We start from the raw sequence: 23880 nt of genomic DNA, 5'->3' as shown, positions 1-23880 counted from the left end.
TGTGATGACGGCTGTGTCATCATATATTGAAAATGATCACAGATTATGGGACTGTCACCTACCTAAAATTCAATTTGCCATGAATACATCCGTTAACGAGGTAACTAAATACAGTCCTGCATTTTTAGTCTATGGCCGGGAATTAGTCACTTCTGGCTTACATTATGTCAACTCAGAGCTCATTGATGACATAATTTTTACACCTAGGGATGATTATGCTGAAAATTTAGGCAATTTACGTAAAATTTTTGATAAAGTGCAGTCTTGTTTAATTAACGCTCATTCTAGAAATAGTATACACTATAACTTACGCCGGAAAGATTTTGACTTTAAAGTTGGTGATGTTATCTGGAAAAAGACTTTCTATCTGAGCGACAAAAGCAATAGATTTTCTAAGAAACTAGCACCAAAGTATGTGCCATGTAAAGTTGTTACTAAAAAATCTAATTTAGTTTATGAACTTGAAGACATGCAGGGTAATAATTTAGGTGACTGGCATGTCAAAGATTTTAAAATCACAAACTATAATAAGTCTTAAAATTAATTCCTTCCGTTATTGCTATCTATCTCTACGTCTATAATCTAATTCTCTAAAACTACCCTCATGGAACTCGTACTTTACTAACTACACCGCTATCATGTTCTTTAAATTTTTTTTTATTAACCCCTACCGGTTAACGAACTTCTACAAAGTTCGAAAAATTAATTTGCCATTAATCCCTACCGGTTAATGAGCTGTTTGCCTATTATGTTAGATATAAGACTTCTACAAAGTTTTATGATAAAGAATAGTATGCGTGAACAACTTGGATACTGAGGGTTAGAGTTAGACGAATTTAACATCTGTTAATAGTTATATGAGAGTATTTTATATTAGCTTAAGTAAAATACTCAGTCTGTATGGACGCAAAAACACTTTTCTGTTGTGTTTTTTGCTTGTTTGTCTGCGTGTTGTATGTATGAAGAGGTATCTTGTGAGTGAAGCCTGATTGATAACTTATATTTCTATTAAGTAAAATAGAGACTTAGCAGCGGATTTTCTTAGCAAAAATCCTAACCTAAAAAGGGGGGTATGTAACGGTTTGCTATAAAACCTCGTTTGCGCTAAGCGTTTTGTGCTGGCCGGTTGTAAAAAAAAATTAAAATCATTTTTAAATAGTTTTCTGGAATCTGTCACTTGAAGAAAATTGATGAACATTTACGACAATTTCTTGCAAATAAGATACTAAATATCTCTAAAATAATATAATTTACCTAACTTAATCTATCTAGATCGTGCCTTATTGGTATTATGCTGTGTACATTTCCCCGGATCGGGTAAGTGTTGTGAATCTTTAATTTAAGTTACTACTAGGAATAATTTTACGTTGTATTCTTTTATACTGTTAACTAATCTGTTATTTTCTGACTGCTTCATCCGTGAACACTAAAATAATGCTGAAAGGTTAACTTTCCTGATATTTCTTTCCTTGTGGGCCGGATGTAGCAGTCACTGTTGTGTGCATATTCTAATATGACCAATATTACTAGGGATCAAGTCTTGGGTTGAAATTGCCTGCACCCTGCCTGAAAACCCTCTATCCTGCACTACCCCGGGTTGCGCTATGCGCAAGCTCTGTATCCCGGAAGGTTTCCGTTCCGAGCTGAGGATCCTGAACCACAGCGGGAAGCCATCCTAGTCTACTCAGGACCAACTGGGACTCCTGCGCTGTACCGCGGAGCCATCTACAACGGCCCGCCTACGATGTAGAGCCTCAGGAAAGTGCCGCCTTTTAAGAACTTGTTTCTATATTTCTTTCTGTGTCAGCTCAGTTTTACGGACTCACGACCCTAGTTAAGACTGCATCGAGCAAAATCAGCGAAAAAGGCAGTCACCGTTTAGTGGCTAGCGTCCACATCTCTTGATAATTTTTTTTATAATAAATATCATTATTATCCCAAAGAGTGTGTTTACAACGAATCACCCTTGAAAATTTGAAATCTTTTACAATATAATAAATACACTCATGCAAAGTTGTACCTAAAACGAGATGAACGAGTGTCAGCGTTTAGTAAAATTTGTATAAAAATTTCGATGCTCATGCTACAAAATCGAGTGATTTCGAAAGCCAGATAACTGGACTACAACGAATCAGGCTTTTCCTATTTTTCCTCTTAAAGATAACAGAGAAACTCAATCTTAAACGTAAACTTTCGTAAAATTTCCATACATCCGCCATATCTGTCAAATTCTTCTTTGAATCAGATGCCCGCTGTGGGCCGTCCGGAGCGGACGCGTACTTAAAATCTCCCATTTTGACAGTTCATTTATGACATAAATTCATGTCCGTATACGAATGATGATACCAGTGAAAAACTGTGTTCAAAATAAATAGGGTAAATGAATAATGTCACACGGAGATCAAGAGTCATTAAAATTTTGATTTGTTTTTATTCATAAGTCATAATACTTTAAAAATATAACAAATTATATAAAAAATATACGAACACAACCAAATCAGTGTAATTAGTTTCTTCCTAATTCACTAAAAATGAAAAAAGTTTGAAGATTTGTTTTATCTTATTGGAATAAATTTTCATTGTGCTGGCATTCATATTACGTAATTTTAAAAACATATATGACATAATGTCAATATACTAGAATCTAGTAACTAGATAAACAATTTATCAACAAATTTCTTCACATTTTAACGTAAACAATATAAATTATTAAAATTTTATTTATGAAGACGAAGCAATGTTGTTCACATAATATCAGCAATAAAATTCTTAGTTTCAACCAGTTTTGTTGCTATTCTGAGAGCTATCACGTGCTTTGAAAGTTAATTCAATGATATATCAACAAGAAATTGAAATCAAGACTCGACCTGCAGTCTCAGCGAGTTTTTGTGGCTATATTATCAGTTGAAAGAACGATATTTAAAGCCAATACCGCAGTGGTCTGGTTTACGAGTACCTATATTGGTTCCATGTGACTATTTTTATATAAATGTATCTATCAAATTAACGTGCTTTTATTTCATTGATATTCGGTGCAAAACGATAACTCAGTAACGAAAAATAATTACTTATCAGAAATGCCTTAGGGTTTTTTTCAGTGAACGTTTATTTATAGGTATTTATGAGGTCTTATGTCTTATCAGTGTGGCTTTGGCCTTTGGACATTTTTGTAATGCTTTGTAATAAGGTAGGTGAGGTATCTACATCCCTAATTGTAGTAACCTTTTTTTGAATGAATTACAATTTAATTATTTAAATAAAAAAGTGGTCTACAAACATACATATCCGCTCGGTCCGCTAAAATAATTTAAGTGCCCTACATAATAGGTATATTTAAGATTAACAATCAGTAAACATCATTAATTACGCTCAAATGCTTGTTTCAAAGGTATAAAAGTACAATTTGCTAAGTAAACTGTCAATCTACATTAATTATAATAGATAGACTCCTAGAAGTCAGCTTACTGAAGATTATGAACAACATATATTATAAGTACTTTCTAAATAAAATACAATTTGTTTTTCCATGACTCATGTAGGCCGTATTTTACTATAGACCATTTTAAATTGAAGATGAAATTAATTCATGATAAAAGCTAATAAGGCCCGGTAATATTTTCTATTATTCTTGAACTTATGTTCAAGTCAGTGTTCAACTGTCAGTGCAAGTAACAAGGCCCGGTTCCGAACCAACATGGTATGGTTTTTTTATAAAACGTGTATTTTTCAAAAGCGCCGGAATATTTTTATAACTATTTTGGTATATATGAAGAAACATTGATTTGGTAATAATATCCTGATTATTAATATAACTATTTCAGTTAAAATAAAGGTGGGCCTTATATGCTTCACCTGACCTTATTCGTCCACATTTAGATCCTATAGCTATATTTGGTCACTTTGGCCGTCACTCTCCATTTGATGCCGATTGTACTAACCATTAAAAGTACAGCTCATATGTACTTTTACCTGTACTGAAACTTAAGCATTTGAGCGTAATTAAAGATGTTCACTGATTATTAACATTACGTGTTAAAGAACCGTGTCCCGATTTGGGCCATGGTGCGTCCATTAATGAATCGCATACTAACGGATAGAGGTTTACGAGTACATTCAAAGAAAAATAATTATAGGCAACCCAATACTAGTGGCTTAGTATACCAAAAATAAGGGAAGAGGGGAAATGGTCGGCTCCAATCTATGAAGTCCAATCTATGCTATATTTCTTCATGCTTTTAGCAACTAGGGCAAGTTATATATCATTATTGTATAATTTAGGGACGAGGAATTCAGTTTTTAAATAATCGTATATAGGTATAACGATTCATACAAATAAACTGATTTTTGCACAATAAATGATAATGATATGTAATTTTAGGACAATTTTGGCCTTTACAATCACAGTGTGGTGATTTGTACTAAATAAAAAATTGCAAAATCTAGGCCTAGCAACAAGCTCTTATGAATCGTAATTAATCTTAATCTAACTATCAGAACAATTTATTGATGTTAATATTATTCCATAATAAAATTGGATTATTATACATATCAAATTTAACACTAAGAATTTCACAGAAGGATCGTCAAACATTAAAAAGATTGTATAAAAAATACTAGTCTATAATTTCTAGAATAAAATCTAAATGTCAAAAAAATAAAAATAGGCACTCATATATTTTTTCTGAATATTAATTAGTAGCGCGTGGCGGTGATGATTTCTATTCAAATTGAATTATGGCCAAAGTCAAACATTTAAAAAAAAAAACTGAATCTGGCATTTGAAAAGTGTGAATACAATGTTTTAATATTTTACAGATAAATTACAGGTGATAATTTTGTAGATGTGGAAGGTAGAGTTGTGCTAGGCGTGGTAAGCGGGTGCAGATGCAGGAGCAAATAATAGGCACCAAGCGTTCGTTTTCGCACACCGATTTATTGTCCGTTACGACACACAATACACACATCTATCTATCTTTATACAAACAGAAGGAGAAAGAGCGAAAGCCAAATAATAATTACAAAACACAAATTTAACGGGAAAAAGCAACTTAGTATGACAGCCTCGATAACAACGTTCGTATCTAGCTCTCTGCGCCTGCGGGAAGCGGGCACAATACATCGCTGTCAGCGCTGCAGCCGAGGGCGGATCGTTAGACCGTCAAACACGGCGCGCAGCGCTTACAGCTGCTCTAGGATTACTTACACAGAACAGAGCTCATACATGTGAAAATTATCTAATAATAAAATCGGTCGCTCTGTCCGCGGGTAATTTAATATATTTGGGATTTACAATAAACTATACATTCATCCCTACAATTTTACAAATGAAATGGGTTTCTGCCACCATTGCCATCCTATTATAAAGCAGTAGGCTTTTTTACTAATAAGGGATGCCCACCAAATACGCTCATAAGAACGATTTATTCTATAGATATAGGCTATGAATTATCTAATGATATACAGGGTGTAATCGTTAAGTGTAGCCGGGCTATAAATCCGTAAATATAACAGATATCAGAAAATTTCAAATTGATATCGAAAGTGCGTTATCCAATGAGTAAAATTACATTAATATATTTTTTTAATAAAAGCAGAAATATCCCAAACATTAACTTCAAACCCACCCATACATTTAGTACGACGACTCACCCCTCAAAGAACGTTGGTGTTGTAAGGGATAAATCTGCTTGAGATTCATTATTTGCGATAATAAACTGTAATAAAATAATAAAACTACCGTTTATGAAATAATAAATCTAACATTTATTTTTTAATCACGCCGCAAAGTTAATTTAGAAATATTTAAGGGGGCCCGTCAATGTATCGCACAAGAAGGGCGTCATTTCGAGAAACTACTGTAAACAAAAAATGTACTTCCTTAAAAAATAAGTGTTAGATTTATTATTCCATAAACGGTAGTTTTATTATTTTATTACAGTTTATTATCGCAAATAATGAATCTCAAGCAGTTTTGTCTCTTACAACACCGACGTTCTTTGAGGGTTGAGTCGTCGTACTAAATGTATGGGAGGGTTTGATTGGAAGTTAATGTTTGGGATATTTCTGCATTTATTTAAAAAAAGTTATTAATGTAATTTTACTCATTAGGTAACGCACTTTCGATATCAATTTGAAGTTTTCTGATATCTGTTATATTTACGGAATTGTAGCCTGGCCACACTTAACAATTACACCCTGTATAAGTTAATTCAGGACGCGTCATGGACCAGAACCCATACTATCCGGGACACAGTTCTTTAATATTATGTAGGACTAAAAAGGCCCTCTGTCGGTGCGGGTGACAAGGCCCAGTCCCGGGCCTTATTGAACGTATGAGATGAATTAGTAAATTTAAATATTTTAATATAGGTAGTTATGAGTTATTTGATTTCCCGATAAGTTTTAAGTAAGCATCACTTACTGACTTACAAAAGTATAAGTGTAGTACCTGAATTTTATTAGATGTTTTTAAAGCCTTATTATCAACAGAGCTTTAAAAATTAAGTTATAAGTGAAATATAATAAGCGTCTATAGTTGTAAAAAATGTTACAAGACCTATAACTAATGAAGGGATAATTTTAGATAGAGTCCACTTTTTTCGAGTAGGTAAAGTAGACGATTTCTTATATCTTTAATAATAAAACTCCTAGGTTTAATTTGGTCTATGTCTACAAACCGCATACCTACCATCGCACACCACCACACTGTTAACTGACAGTCCATAAACCTTATTACAAAAGGCATAAGGTCTACCGATGGACAGTTAAGAGCGTCGCCGTTTTGTACCTATCTTAATACAAAAGTCAACAACGAAAATAATTAATTACCTAATACGTCACATACCTATGACATGACATGAACAAACAAGGAAAGCTATATATAAAAAGTGTTTTTTCTCTCTCTTCTCACAAAGGAAAGCTTTGACAGTTTAAATTCCTCAAAGAAGGTCAGTATATAGTTAACACTAAACTCGAAACAGCACCTTTAAAAAAACATTAGGGTCACTGACCTGTCCCAGTAAATTGAGGTAGTGTGCGTGAGCTGCGTTTGTGTGTGAAATGGGGTAATTTGACAGAATCTGAAAATTTACCCTCCTCGACGCCCTCTTAACTTCCTGTAATTATAAATAATATTAAATACCTTTTCTAAATTAAACTTTCATTTCTAACCTATCTATTTCTACCTACATGTGACGCTAAACGTCACATAACTAATAATCGATAAATATGTTTTCCGTGTATTTTTATTACATTTTTTTTTCATTTCCCCTGAAGCCAATAAAAATATACGCAAAACGTCGAATTTTTACCAAATTGTCTGTTTAGGCATCTCTAGAATACACAAGTCGCAGTTAAATACAAAGGTATATATGTACACAGTATGATGTCACGGTCTCCTGCTATTCGTTAGGACAACATCACCAAGGGCGTGATAAAAGTGGATAATACTTATTTATGCGGGTCATTATGTACTAAATTTATGTACTTATAACTGCTAAGGTACCGTTGTTTTTTTTTATGTCAGAGCATGAAATTATCTGACACTATTTGAACACTGTCTAGTCCTTACCATCGAGAAGCACTTTAACAGTCGTTTGAGGGTGGAGGTAAAAAACACATCTTAACCGGGAGAAGACTTGTCCTTCTGTTTAAAATAACACTTGCACGTGCTATAAAAATCACTGCAGAGTAATCTTGGTCTGACTCTAACAAGAATCCGGCAAAAATAATCTTCAACACCTCAATTCAAAATTTAACAATAACAAAATCAGATAAGCAACAATGTACTAATAAAACCCACAATGCTTTAAGCTGTCGATGGCGGTCCTTTTCAACTTTTATGAGAGAAGGGTGTTCGGTAATAATTATTTATGACATTTTCGGGCAGTAAATCTTAATGTTCGAGAAACGAGGGGTCTTACGCTGACATAGAAGAAGTTTTATTGAATAGTGTTTACGTAGGTATTCATAGTTTAGATCAAAATTATTTAATCCTATTGGCATAGGCATACTGGTATTATGTTTATGGTATAGGTTTTATGATTTTTACACGATATTTGATACGGGCAGAACGGCGGCTCGTATATCAACACAAATATCGTATAAAAATGTCTTTTATTAATTTCAGATATCAATTTTCATAGTAACATTTACTGCTTAAGACCTACACAATCGATATCTAAATAGATCTAGAGTGTTAGTTTTATTTTTCAATACGTCCGAGTTCAATTCCCGAGCTGTACACATTTTTTTTTTAATTTGTGTGATTGCATGTTTTTTGGTTACTAAAATCGATGACATGGTTCCTAAGAAGTGATCGTCGTATGTCTTATAGTTTCAGATTTTCCCATACTGGCCGATCTAAATGGGCCACTCTTATAGTATCTTGTATGTTTTTTTGGTACCTAGCTCAATTTCATTGAATTTATCTGTACGATAATCAGACATCGTACATTTTCCAGCATTTTTGGTGCAGCGGAGTGGTGTTAACGGAATTGGTATAAATAATTTCAACCCAAATGATTAATTAGCGTTAATTACAGTAATATTAACCTTAATTTACCATTTCAGTTGAAATTATCTATACCAGTTCCGTTAACACCACTCTTCTGCACCAAAAATGCTGGAAAATGTACGATGTCTGACGATAGTAATGTATCTATTAAATCTTATCAAATTATCATCTTTATCAATGCATAACTGTCATACTTCGCGTATTTATACTATCAATTATCATTTATCGTATAAAAATGTCACCACGCGACATACGTCATAAGAAATGCACTCACATTTCAATTACACGACGCAAAGTACATTCCTGTCCACATTGTGAAATATAAGGTCCCTACAGTTCACTGGAGCAAACTCTCCGATAAGATAAGTCCATTGACTTGATTTATAGTATAACATTATAAGGAGATATTTGTTCGTGATGCAATTGTAGTTACAATGATTTGTTGTATTTATTTGGTGACTGATAAGTGATAAAAGGTAAATTTACTTAGTTTGAATGATATAACCAAAGAGAATAGATAGTATAGAGGGCTATTGCCAAAGTAAATTTTGTAGTCACGGAACATTTACTGCCATCTATCGACACGCGATTAAAACTTAAAATAAAATGGAAAAAGTATAAATTAATCAAAATATGTTTACGGATAAATGATTTTTAATTTTTATTGTTCCATACTGACCCATGTTCTTTCACTGATATGTGTTAAAATTATTAAATATCAAACGGTGTATGTATCAATAATAGTCACCGCCATCTAGCCAAGAATAGGCCATAGGTGTGTGCGCCATCTATTCGAGAATGACTTTTTCTTGATTTCCGAGGCACGTTTTTTTCTTAGACTTTATTTATCTTATACGGAGTTATATATATCTCTGATATAACGTAACATGTCAAATTTCTACAAAGTCCGAAACTAAAAAGAATAGTGGAATCTATCTTTAAATTTTTTAGGTAGGATTTTAGACAAAACCTTGAAGAAATTTTTTAGTCAACAGTAAATTTAGAAAAATTTAGAACATTTTTGCAAATTTTTAGTGACTGTTGATCTTGACATAGGTATCGAAAAAGAGATCTTTATTTTATCGTAACATGACATGTAATAATTATTGTGGTGTGATTGACCTCAACTCTATTGCCGATAGTCTGTGCGGATAGAGAAGAGGCGTGAAATGTATGGGATCCAATACATTATACGATGGGGCATTCCACGAGACTGTCGCTTACATAACGCAATTCTTCTAATACTTCTGGAAATGCTGAGTAAGCGATATTGGGTCAGGTAATATTTCATGACTTGGCTAACAAATTGGCAGTATATTCTCGAGATTCACGTATTTTATTGAGGTAGCTGCCATACAAGGCAAAAGCGTTATGTAAGCGACAGTCTCGTGGAATGCCCCGATACTTCTCTTTCCGCTCAGACTCTACCTATGTAATATGTATACAATAATTTCGAATATTTAAAGCTTATTAGCTTATTACACAACCATTCAGGTTTTATTTCAAATATTTTTTGATAAAATGATAATTTAATAAATGTTTCAAATATGACAACTAATCAAACGTTATTTTAGTATTTTTTTAAACAAAAATTTAGCACCTTTCTATAGCACTCTTAACATCACAAAAATTTCTCACATTCCCAACATGTCAACTGTTATTGTCATGCAAAATATCGATTCTCACTAAAACAAACGCAAATAACAAAATAGCTTATTATGCTTAAAAATTACGTTTCTTATGACCTTTAGGATCTAAACAAAATAATGTTGATAACCTTGACTATAAATCGTAAAACTATCTACCGATATACTTAAGACCAATATCACCTGGCCCACGGTTACTAATAGTTAGTATGAAACAGGATAACAAGTTATACTAGCCAAGAAACACGCTGTAAGCATGCTTATGAATAAAATTGCTTATCAGCGCACATCAACCTACTCGAAGGTGAGATTAAACATTGTTGGAGCAAAAAGTCGTATCTCCATATATTTCAGGGAAAATTAGGCCTTATTGCATTTGGCGCTTAAAACTCAAAGCTTCGCAATTGTATTGGAGTTATGTTTATAAAAGTATAAGCGACACTTGCACTTAAGGTTTATGTTTGTGTGATCGATAGACTTTACAACTCCGATTGTTTGGTTGGCTAGAAAACTTGTTGAAATGTGCTATGAAGTATGCATGTTTAAAATATTCGCTATGTTCTTTCACTACGGTACGCTACACCGATTATATTTTCGTTTGTTCAAAACTTGTTGAAATGTGCTATGAAGTATGTATTAGATTTTTCGCTATGTTCACTAGCGGTATGCCACGCCGATATAATTTCGTTTGTTAATAAATGGCAAATATCTACAAGTAGATTTATATTCTACTTTTAGTATTTGACCACCTGTACTAAAAGGTTCGAAGAAATTTGGTACCTATTTTCTACGATCGGTAAGATTATCTTTCAAATGATGGTATTTTATATTATATAAGACGTTAAAACAGAATTTATGCTATAAAACGTACAAATTTTGGAATCAGTTAAATCACGATACCCTGTGCTGAAAACGACTGCACGCAGTATATAGTCGTATATGTATTATAGAACACCCATACCCTCGTGCCGCCCAATGTACATTAGGATGTACACTTAGTTTCGATGGAATATCAACCTTAATTAAAAACAAAGTAGGTGGCATTTCATTTGTCTCGAAATTTTTTCGGACAAATGAAATTCAACCTAATTGAAAATACAATAGGATTCTAACTTCCTTGGCTATAATTTTGTATGGTGGGCGGCACGAGGATACGAAAGTGAACGTGTGGACATTGCAATGTTTGTTTCCCTTATTTGAGTCCAGTGCCCTATATCTTCTACTCTACTTAGTTTCTCAAAACATTATATCTGTATATACACTATGCCTAGTATATCTTGATCCCTCGATCCGTACTTAATAACTGATCTGCATACTCCGCTGTATACTGGTTTTATAAGACAAGTACTTAGAGAAGCATTTAAAAATGTTACATTTATCAGTCTATGCCAACTTTATCTATGAATATGAACGAATATTATCTATTATCTATGAGTATTTATCTATGGGACTTTCCAAGTTTCCATACCTTGATTATGGAGTATATGAATGGAAAAGTTAGACTAAATAATCTATCGAGGTGAAAAGACTTTTTTCCAATAAGTAATGTATTGCAAAATAAACCATTAAAGTATAGCTGGTCAAGCAGATCTTGTCAGTAGAAAAAGGCGGCATGAAAAATGTAAGCGCGAAGGGATATCGTCTCATAGAAAATTTGAATATCACGCTTTTTTCTACTGACAAGATTTGTTTGACCATCTCTATTATGTCTTTACAATAACAAATTCGCAAAACAGATATTATAAAAAACCGGCCAAGTGCGAGTCGGACTCGCGCACGAAGAGTTCCGTACCATTACGCAAAAAACGACAATAAAATCACGTTTGTTGTAAGGGAACCCCACTTAAATATTGATTTTATTTTGTTTTTAGTATTTGCTGTTATAGCGGCAACAGAAATACATCATCTGTGAAAATTTTAACTGTCAAGCTATCATGGTTCTAGAGTTACAGCCTGGTGACAGACAGACAGACAGACAGACAGACAGACAGACAGACAGACAGACAGACAGACAGACAGACAGACAGACAGACAGACAGACAGACAGACAGACAGACGGACAGACAGACAGTGGTCTTAGTAATAGGGTCCCGTTTTTACCCTTTGGGTACGAAACCCTTAAAACATACTTGTTAGTAGTAGTAGTAGCTATCCAGAATTTATGTCAAAATTCAGATTTTATTGATGAAATAAGAAAAACAAATTAAATATTTGACAGCACAACCGATGCCGATGATACATTACATCACATCGAAAAACCGGAATTTCGGTAAAAAAATACCGAAAACCAATAATGCGATTCAGTGACCGGGCGAATGAATACTGAGTGAGTGGAAACCGGCTTCCATTCGGTCGGGATTTAATCGCTTCCCCGAATGGTGAATGGTTTGATGTGAAAATGTGCCAACCAGTTACTTGGTGAGATCAATGTACTTTCGAGACCCCGGTTATATTCGTACTAATTTGTTTGTACCGATTAGATAATAATATCATAATATTTATAGAGGAACCGGAATGTATATTTATAAAAATAAACAAAGATCGTATTCAGCACTACTACTATTAATAATTAATGCCACACATTTCTTATAATATAAATTACCAATACTTCACTTTCTGGGTAAAATTACTTTATAATAAAATTAAAAACTAACATTAAAATTTAAATTAAAATACATCTAAATAAGGCCCCCACTTGGCATTGTGCCAAAGATGCTGGCAGCATTCCTTCGCTGAAATCCAATAATGGGAATGGCAATACTAATGCGCTGCGAGAGAAAGCTGCCAGCTTTCTGGGTTAATAAAAAATCTTTAGGTAAGTACCTATTCTGATTTTGATAAAGAATAATTCAAATTGTCCAAAACATTTGATATGGGATTGCACTAGTTGGTCATGGATTAAGATTAGTGTAAGTAGGTATTTTGATTTCTTTGACGGACCCACGTAAAGTGAAGTTTATTAAGTTTCAATCTTATTTATACGATTATTATAAATTTAAACCCCGTCATTTTTAAGCGATTTTTTATTTTGAAGCTTGAACCCCCCAATTGGGTACAATACAATATAAATCCACTATCAATTCTTATTATTTATTATTATGTTACAGGTATTTTTTTTTAAACACAAACAATGATTCATCCAATTCTCGCCGCCATTTTTAAAAGCGCAGCGGCTCTTGTAGAATTGCTGTCATTAACTCACAACTCCACTCAAGAGAGGCCGAAGGAAAAAGTTTAACAGCCGTATCATCATACAAATTCGAATATACATACGTCGTTTTTTACTTGAGAAGCAATATAATCGTTCGATTTAAGATGTCTGCCTCGATTGCTTTTTGATGGCAACATTGAGGACATTTTTCGCGAGGCTTTTTCATTGAAATGAGGATTCAGTGATTTTTTTTATTTTATTATATGGCTTGAGTCATTGTCATTGATAGAGTCTGTGCGGAAAGAGAAGAGTCGTGGCAGAAACGGGAACTAACATTTTAAATTTTATATGGCAATCAAACCTTTGACACCTTGTCATGTAAAAAGTAAACAAACTTCTGTCATTGTATATTTATTAACAAAAACCGCAAGTTTTATGTATAAAATATTTTCAAAACACGATAAAAGCGTACATAAAACCACAAGGAAAATTATATTTAACATTGTTCGGTTTTGTCAGCGGGAAGAAAACGGCTAAAAGCCGACTATCGACTTACAAAAAGTCGCGGAACGTGTTTCCGCTATTCGCGGGTATTGATGTTGTATTTAATATTAAATAATTACCTATTTAATAAGCCCCCTAAGTAACTTGTCTCCGGTACATAATCGGTAAGTATATTCATTCAAAATATATTAATTTTCATAAATATGCAGGTCATTCATGGTCTTTAAAAAAACTGACAAATAGTCTTGATACTTGCCATTTTATGCATATTTATATGTATTTTTTTTTTTCAGGATTGTGTAAAAGTACCTACGGTATCTCAAATAAAAGACCGCTAAGTAGGTGATATGCAAGAATTCGTAATCTACGTGCCGGATTCAAGCACATCCAGTTCAGATGAAGATAGTTCTATGAGTGTCCCTGGTTGTTCTGAAGCTAGCTCAAACATAAGTGACATTGAATATTTTAATTCAGACTTCGATTACAAAGAATAAAACTTTTTCTAATAAAATATTTCTTTATTTGTAGGTTCTGTTAGTTACGAAATTATATTTCATATTTAGCAGTGACTTTTCGGTGAAGTAAAATATCGTGAGATGAGAGAACCTGACATATCCCAATAAGGCCTACCTACTTAGGGGCCATCCATTAATTACGTCACACGTTTAGGGGGTGGAAGGGGGTCAAGAAAATGTGACATGTTGTCACAAACATTGTGACGTCACTTTAACTTCATCAATATTCATCAGTAACCGAAAATTAATTTATATTTTTTTAATCGCTGTACATTTAAATAATGAGGTTTTGGAAGTAAGTAGGTAATTTTCGTTCCTACTTGGTTTTGCGTTATAAAATTACTAATATTTCTTTTACAAAAAATATTTTTTTATACAAAAAATAAAGCCGAGTTAGTATTGCCGATTTCGTTGAAAACAAAATTGCCTAAATGTGACGTCACACAAGGTGGGGAGGGATTTGCAAAATGTGACCAAGTGTGACAAGGAGGGGGGGAGGGGTCAAAAAACCTAGAAATTCGTGTGACGAATTTCTACCCGATCTACCCGGTTTTAATAACTGTTGGACTGCACAGATTAGGCAGTACATAAATGAGACTCTATCTTGTTTGGTACTAAAATTACAGTTGTATTGGGCAGATTCTTAACTAGTTTTAGCACTTTTCGCAGTTTTGTCAATGGCACTGTCACTTTTTAGTATCTGAGACGTAAAAACAAGTGTGTTTTAAAAAGAAAACTAGTGCCTGCGCTAAATCAGGGGATTGAGTTGATGAGCCGACACCACCACTAGGCTCCGTTTAGTAAGCCGTGGTAAAAAACTGGGACAAAAGGGATTCAAGTATCATGACCTTTAGTGTCGTACTATAATCACGTGACCAGTGTTGTCAGCATAGCAAAAACCATAAAATAGCACTGGCGCGCCCTCAAATCCCACGACTCTTCTCTTTCCGCACAGACTCTAATAAGGTTTTGTAAACGGTCCTTGAATTAGGATTGTTCATTTTTTTTTCAAATGTTCTATTTCGAAAACCATTTCGAGATATAAGGTTTTTAAACAGTTTCCGACATTTGCTGCGATATAATAATTGAGGATTGAAGATATTTCAACAAATATCCTTATGACCTTAGTTTGACCTTCTCCTGGGCTGAATGTAAAGTCATTGCATAATAAAAGTTATCGAACCATAGTAAATAAATCCGTCACTCACGTATTGTCAAAGTTATCATTGTCATCGATTGTCATAACAAAATTTTTCAGTTAAACCGCTGCGCTTGTTTGTTACAATTTGATTTATAATTAATACCTAAACAGTAGATTTCATTGCTATATATATCAAAAACCTTGTTCCTACGTGTGGGAATGATTCACAAAAATAATAGTTTGAATCCACGAAGAACTACGACGTGAAAGATGGTGCCGTGAATTAAACTTGGAATACCTACCTACTTCACGTGTTACACGTTACACACAGTATTGCTGTGAGAATCACGTCGATGTAAGTATAAAATTAATATTAATTTACTACAATTAAGTATTTAAAAGCTCACTTTATTGGTAGGGTCATGGTATCTATTTATTTTCTGTAGTAATGTAGCCAGAGTATCTAAAGGCAAACCGTTAAACAGAGATGGTGCCTACTAGAAAGAAGGAATATACAAGAATACATAGCCATACTCAAAATTCAGCCTGAAACTGCTTTAAAAAGATATAATTTCTAATTTCCAGGTCCATGTTGCAGTTCAAGCTGCTGATATCATGGTGGACAAGACTTAATAAAGAGTTGTGAATAATAAAACATGTTTTTGTTTACCTACTTTTTTATTAATTTTATGTTATATATGTTTCCAAAAAAAATAGTAACTTTACATTAAATGTATGTTTATCATGTTCTGCACGAGCATCTGACAATGATGGCTTCTTGTTGACCATCCAGAAGAGAAGTGTATGGTTTGTTATTTACTCTGTTCCCAGGCATTATTTACGGTCGTAAAGTATTACGACGATTAATAATTAATATGACGTTCATTTCAATACAAAATGCTCAACTTTGTTCTGGGCAGTGCAGTTACATATCTCACAGCTGTATCTAAATAGGAATCACGATGACCTGAAATAATAGGATATAATTAGCAAAATTGGCATGTTCCTAATATAGTAGTAAGTATGTAGTACAATATCCAAACAATGGTGACAAGCCGGTAGAAAGCACCCACTGGGTGCTAAGCTACCTTTAGCAATGGACGGCTGGACGCTTGTAACGATTTTATGAATCCAATCTTCTTACAAATCGAATCAGTTAAAATATATATGATGTAGGTAACTTACATTTGTATTTTTGCTCCCTTGATTTCAGCCAAGTTATGGTTGGAGTTGGATGCTATATGGATACATACTCCAATAAAACTAAGTTATATTATATAACTTAGGCAGATTTCTGGAATCAGCTTTCTCAAATTTATAGCGTAGGTATTTTGAAATTAATGATTCAAAATAAACGAGTTTTCCATTCCAGACGATTGTTATTTATAGAAACACGTGACACTGACATTGTCGACAGGTGACATTACAATCAATTGACAATGACAACTTTTTTTTTAATGCTTGTTGTTGCTTGTGCATTATCCTAATCAGCCGACGATATGTAATTTACGAGAAGTCGTATCTCATATTTTCAATAAATTATAAATATTCAACCGAGCCACGAATTACTAAATCATTCAAATTGGTATCTTAAATTAACCTATATTTTCAGAAAATAAAATAAAAATGGGGGTCTAAAAAAAATGAACAATCCTAATTGGAGCGTTCCGTTTTTGTTTTTAAGGGCAGCTGTTGTTGAATACTCGAATGACAAATGAGTGAATGAATGAATGATTTATTGTCATTCATTTACAATGGAAATCAGGTAAGATTCGTAAACAATCGTACTAAGGTAAAAATAATAAATAGACCGCACTAAAGGAGTACTTACCTAATAACTTCGAAAGATATGAAAAGTTAAAAGTACCAAGTATGTATACCTATATTATTTTGCTAGTTTATATTAATTTATTTTTTAACATGTTACATTACATAGATCTCTATAAGTAAGGCGGTACCTATATATCCTTTTTTACACAAAATAATATTATTACACAAAAGCGTATTATATTACTATTAGTATGAATTTTTATACGTTAGGTAGGTACTCATCTTTGAAAGTTATACTACACATCTGTTTTTCGTCAGTACAGGAACAGACATTGATAGCAATTTTATTATGTTTACGTATGCATATCAAATAACCTGGCACAATATATCTGGCAACGTAAACAGATATTATGATCCAAGGTCTATAGCAATAGTCTGGGTTTTACACACTTTTATTTTGCCCCACTACGTACATTTTTAGATATGTGATTCAAATCTTGTAAGTTAAATAGGAGATATATTTGTAGATATAATTTAGACCACACAGATTAATATAGGTTTAGTTTTGTTCTAATTTGTATAAGATTGTGATTATTGAAATACATACATACATACATACATACATACATATAATCACGCCTATTTCCCGGAGGGGTAGGCAGAGACCACGGATTTCCACTTGCTACGATCCTGACATACCTCTTGAAATAATTGTCTATAATGAATTTAATGATATTTGTGAAAAATTTTGTTTTATTTTTGCCCTAATCATAAACCAAAATTTCCAGGAGATTAGTATATCCATAGTATTGAACAATATGATATATCTATTTGTCTGACTCATGCAGTTTCAATCAAGTAAGTATTCACAGAAAAGTAAAGGTTTTTTTTTTCATCATTAATTAAATTATATACAGCATTATGAGAATGCAGTTATAATTATTATATACTCTTACTGGTATTAAGAAAGAACTTAAGATACTGTTAACCTTAAGCTTGGTTCTCACACCTCTTAAGTTAACTCAAGCAGTATTTCAAGTTGTACAAACGGCATATTTATGTATCGGGGCCCGAAGAAGTACTTAATGATTGCCGGCTCTGTAGTGATTAATATTTATTTCATGTTTGTTAGTAGTAGTACATTACCTATATTATTATGTTTGTAGTAAAAAAATACGAGAAATTGTATCAAGTGTGGCAAAGTTTGTACTGGGCAAAAAAGCAGTTTCCGACTTGTGTCGATTTTTTATTCTACTTTGTTTTTTTTTTAATTAGACTTATGAGTAGGTAATTATATTACATTGTATAAACGTACTTTACCACGAACTAATGCCTATTAAAGGCTGGAAAATCTGTAGATACAAAACATTTCTTTAACCCTCTAGACAAAATGTCCTATTGATACTGATACTTTTTAACATTAACTAGAGTCAGATAGTCGACTTGGGTGGTTCATTATCTACGTAAGGCTATTACAGTAATATTAGTCATTCACTATTTTAGTCACGTAAAGATTATATCAAACGTATATTTAAACAATAATTTGTTTTGGCTGCGGATAAAAATACTTTCCCCGTTATCTCTATTAATAAAAAAATATATTTTGTCTATGCCAGATGATGTGCGTGAGAATTCGGCGGCGGGCAACCTTGAAATTCAATACAATATAATACAATATTACTATTTAGCAAACATTAGGGGATGACTAGATATTGAAATACGACACCGTAGAAAAAACTTAAAAATCAAGGTGTGAAGGGACCTTGAATATAGAAAGGGCGCTCAGATAATGAGTGAATGGGTGAATGGAAACGCTAAATCATTCGCTAATGACATCTGTTGATAGGATTAGGAAGCCAATGAATGGGCTTATTCATTTTTGCAAATAGGTAAGGGATTGGGGGTATCTATTTTAATTTACATAAATGGAAAGTAGATACGTGAGTGATTTAATTCAAACTTACTTTGCATTAGATTGAGCAGAAAAAGAGATGTGACGATTTGAGTTTGAGTTAAATATATCGATATCGATAAGGCTTGAAACATATTATTTATATTTTTTGTTAAAACGAAGACGAATCAACTGCGCAGTGACTAATATTCCTTATAATATGACTATTTTTATTTTTCATTTCATTATTTTTAATGTATCTATTTTGCTACCTCGGGGATCGCTTTACCTCAAAGTCTAATTTATCTATGTATTTTATTATTTTAAAACGCTCATCCTCCGAAATAAATCCATAAAATTCGGTCACTAGAAAAAAACACCTTTTCGTTGTCTTGGCTTGCACAGTTGTAAGTGTTGTAACTGGTATCCAGGCTCCAATTATTCTGGTTCTGTCAGAGAAAGATTTTAGCATTTGGAATACTTCAGTTACCCAGTTACACTAACCTAAAGATAAACAAATCCGACAGATTTGTGTTATCATTATCATTGCGTAACTTATCAAAATATATCGATAAAAATATCGACGCGCACTCTAGGATATATTGAACGGATGTACTAGATAATAGACATAGATATCGTATCAAATAGCTAGCTGACTATTGAGCAAAATCCCTAGTCGTAGTTTTAAAGGCAATGGCAATAAAATCTAGTTTTTCTGACCAATAACTTATGATATTGGTCGGAGTAAGTTCATATCATGCAGGGATTTGTGGAGCTCTTAGGGAACATAGATCCAGCATATAAAAACTAGACAAGTTATCAAATTAAGAATACCAAACCAAACTATGAATGGTTGAAAAAAAAACTGATTTTTGTAAATATAAAAGATGTATTTTTGTTTCAATAGCTTGACGTAATTTTCTATTTTTACTAGTAGAGTAATTAAAAGGTTTACTTTGAATAATGTCACAAGTTAAAAATAGTTTAAACAAAAAATAGTTTAACAAAAAATAGTTTAAAATTAGTGAACCGATAGCTGTAGCTACCGATAGGTATTGGTAGTCTACTACAAACATATACAAAACACCCCAAAACAGTTTATAATTAATATGTTTACTTAAATGTTTGATGCTGACGCTTGTTTATTAGCCCTGAAAACACCAATGAGCCGATGACATTATAGAGTTTATTTCAAAATAAAAAAGTTTTCTTAAAAAGCGACAAACTTATGCGTTCCAAAACGAGTAATAATAAAAACAATAGAATATTAATGAGTGACGATGGCGTTATGAAACGTAATGAATGAATAAATTTGCATACTCGTAATTATTGCGAATGTCGAGGCAAGGTCGGCTGTAGACTAATGTGTGTTCAGTTGGCACTACATTGTGTTTTTTGTGTAAGCGAGAGAAATGGGTCACATACAAACTAATAATACAAGACACAATAATGTCACGTTTGATTTAAAAACATTAGGTACTTTTTTCCGAAGTTCAAGTTTATTAACTAAATGTGTGACTGTGTTGTTATCGATTTCAGGTTTACGATCACGATCTTCGCTCGTTGGTAACAGTCAATAGTTTTCAGGTCCTTTGTTGTACATAGATGTTTTTTGCATCAGTCTATTACGGCGCGATTCGGGAAATGAATTTGACATTCACTAGATATGAAATAGTAACGATATGTGACGTTCCACGGCAAAAGGTACCTTATGGCCGCAATAATAGTGAAGCGACGTTAATAATAGCGTAAACGCCAACCGCCATAGGGCACCTTTTGCCGTGGAACGTCACATATCGTTACTATTTCATATCTAGTGAATGTCTAATTCATTTCCCGAATCGCGCTGTTAGAATTCCTAACTACAGCTGTTTATGTGTATGTATGTTCGAAGTTAAACCCGTGCGAAGCCAAGCCGGGGCGGGTCGTCGATCTACAATCTCAAGCTCACTAGGTAAATAGACCTTGAACCTCAAGATAGGAAGCTGGGTAAAATTGTACGGAATAACCACGAGATGAATATGTATAGTCGGCAAGACTACGCAGCCGGGACAAAGAAAACCAAATCATGATTTTTTCTTTAATCTAAAATATTTAAGGACTTCAGGTATGTCAAATTTCAGAACTGAATATTTAGTTTGATATTTATTTCGGTCATTTTTAAAAAGGTCGAACATTTCCAGAGATTTTCGTAACCATAGACAATTCGCTCAGAATTCTGTCGCAGTTGCAAAGAGCAAGATTCTTAGGATTGACATTGATGAGCAAAGCCCAGTCTTTTAACCTAACTCTATTAATCCTCCGCCGCATTCTTGGTACATACTGGCTCAAGAAAATTTCTAATGCCAACCTGTGAAGATGCTCCAATGAGACCCCGATTGACCAGCAAATGGAGTTGCATTGGGCATACACTCCGAAGGGATCCTGACTCCATACCGAGGCAAGCCCTCGACTGGGATCCCCAAGGAAAGAGAAAACGTTGCTGTCCAAAGCAGACCTGACGCCGGGCTATTATTGCAGACGCGATCTATCGCTATCAGGAAGACTTGAAGCGAACTCAAGCACGAAGCTTAAGACCGATTCAGATGGCGGCGCACTGTGGACGCCCTCTGCCCATCTAGTGGACATAGGACATAAGTCAAATCTATTAATCCAAGTACGTTCCCCTAGAGGTCTTGCTCGCTTGCTGTTAATGGCTTTTGATTATTTGGCAGGACATTAACGGGTCGAACTTCATATGTACAGATAAAGCACAGCCCGATAATTTTAAGGCGTTGGGCCAGTAGACGCGGATTACACGGACAGATATAATCTGTACCTCTCAATACAGAACAGAGCTTCGTATCATACAGATCATCCCGGCCCTAAACGTAACCTGCTAGTCAGAAGCAGAAGCTAAAAACCGAAACATCGTTACCAGAGTGATAGAGAAACATATAAGGAAATGTCGACTTCCGATGTTAGCGATTGGTTTTCTGTAAGCAAAATCTCATTTTACTCATCCTGGGTGCAATGAGGAAAAGTTACTGCATCGTGTCATTCATCAGAGTTATAAGTAAATGGTTCTGTTGCTGCTAAAACAATTGAAGAAAATTATTGCCACTCGTGACCAAAGCTATTTGCACGTCGTGCCTATTGAGTTTCTCGTTTACAATTTTTTTTAATTCTAAATCTTCTCAAAATCTGTAATCGCAACAGAAAAGTAACGTAAAGTTAAGTTTTTTGTTTTTTAGCATTCTAGCTTTACAACATATTTGTATGCTTAAAAGCGCGGTAAATTTTCCGACATTTTAATTTTCTTGTGATCCTCTTTTTGTTTTTCGTAGGTACCTATTCATAAAATGTATGAGGTGTAAATGTCGATTAAAACTCCACCAAAATATTTTTTTTTTATAATTTTAGTTCTGCTCCAGTTGTCTGTCTGTCTGCTGTATTAAACCAACTAAAAATTAATAAAAAGAAATAGGTCTCAGCTTCGCCCTAAAATAACTAAACCCTTAGCACTGCTCAGTTATTTTAGCAATCGCTATAAAAGCAGACAAACTCACGGCCCAACTTTACATGAAATATAAATAACTCAACACAAAATGCACATTTCAAATCACAAATAAAAATACACTTTCACAGTAGCTCCATTCAATTTTCGAATGACACAACTTTTTAATTTAAAAATGGAACGGAACGCATTCTTTTTCCGAATTTGAAATTCCGATTAAGGACGTACCGAGAGACGACCGGTCGCGGTGGAACGCTAACTCAACTGAGTTTCTATTTCGCGTTCGCTATCACATCTCTAGCTTAGCGGCGCGCGTTTGTGCGCGTATAGTGTTGGGGGCGATAAGATTTTATCGACGATAGTTGAGTGTAAATTTATTGTTGCTGGTTGGAAAATAGTGCATTGAAACAAACAGCGTTTACTTATTTGGCAAAATATACCTTGGATGATATATATTAAATTTGATTTACGTAAATGGTCGCCTTATTTAACTCTAGGCCGATTTGAGGATTTATTATAATTTATTGAGGAACGATCTGAGTGAGGGAGCGTCATTATAAATGTCATATTTTCACAGAAATTTGACATAAGCGATGAACACCCTGCCACCGAAATGCTACGCAGAGATAACTTGGTCCGACTCTAAAGATGTTTGGTAGAGAATTACTGTCTGTACCTACATTGAAGTTTACAAATGATAGGAAATCAGTAATGTAGACAACGGTAGCCTAGCGGTAAGAGCGTGCGACTTACAATCCGGAGGTCACGGGTTCAAACCCCGGCTCGTACCAATGAGTTTTTCGGAACTTATGTACGAAATATCATTTGATATTTACTAGTCACTTTTCGTTGAAGGAAAACATCGTGAGGAAACCGGACTAATCCCAATAAGGCCTTAGTTTCCCCTCTGGGTTGGAAGGTCAGATGGCAGTCGGTTTCGTAAAAACTAGTGCCTACGTCAACTCATGGGATTAGTTGTCAAGCGGACCCCAGGCTCCTATGTGAGCCGTGGAAAAATGCCGGGATAACGCGAGGAAGAACAAGAGTAATGTAGACAACGAAAAGTTATTTCAAGATTTGGGCAGTGGGCACCTTACTTATACATATAATTGGATAATACAACCTCCCGCCTGATGATTAGAATTAGCTTTATTAATGTGTGTATTGAATTTTTTGTGTAATGTAATGATTTTATGATGCTAAATACATATTAAATATTTAGGTTGGGTAATTCGCCAGTAAATGGCCACT

General features: G+C 33.9%; 1 protein-coding gene across 1 annotated transcript in view; it reads right to left on the bottom strand.

Annotated features, from left to right (window-relative positions):
* The window catches only part of LOC134675755 (hemicentin-1-like), a 227586-nt gene extending 204638 nt beyond the window's left edge, over positions 1 to 22948 (bottom strand). The window contains exon 1 of the mRNA XM_063534065.1: positions 22858 to 22948. The gene's annotated coding sequence lies outside the window, so the exon portion shown is untranslated. The remainder of the gene's footprint in view (positions 1 to 22857) is intronic.
* Positions 22949 to 23880: the final 932 nt, after the last annotated feature.

This window comes from Cydia fagiglandana, chromosome 23 (assembly GCF_963556715.1).
Source record: "Cydia fagiglandana chromosome 23, ilCydFagi1.1, whole genome shotgun sequence".
Taxonomy (NCBI): domain Eukaryota; kingdom Metazoa; phylum Arthropoda; class Insecta; order Lepidoptera; family Tortricidae; genus Cydia; species Cydia fagiglandana.
The sequence above is the reverse complement of the archived record's forward strand: the minus strand, read 5'-3'. Positions and strand labels throughout refer to the sequence as shown.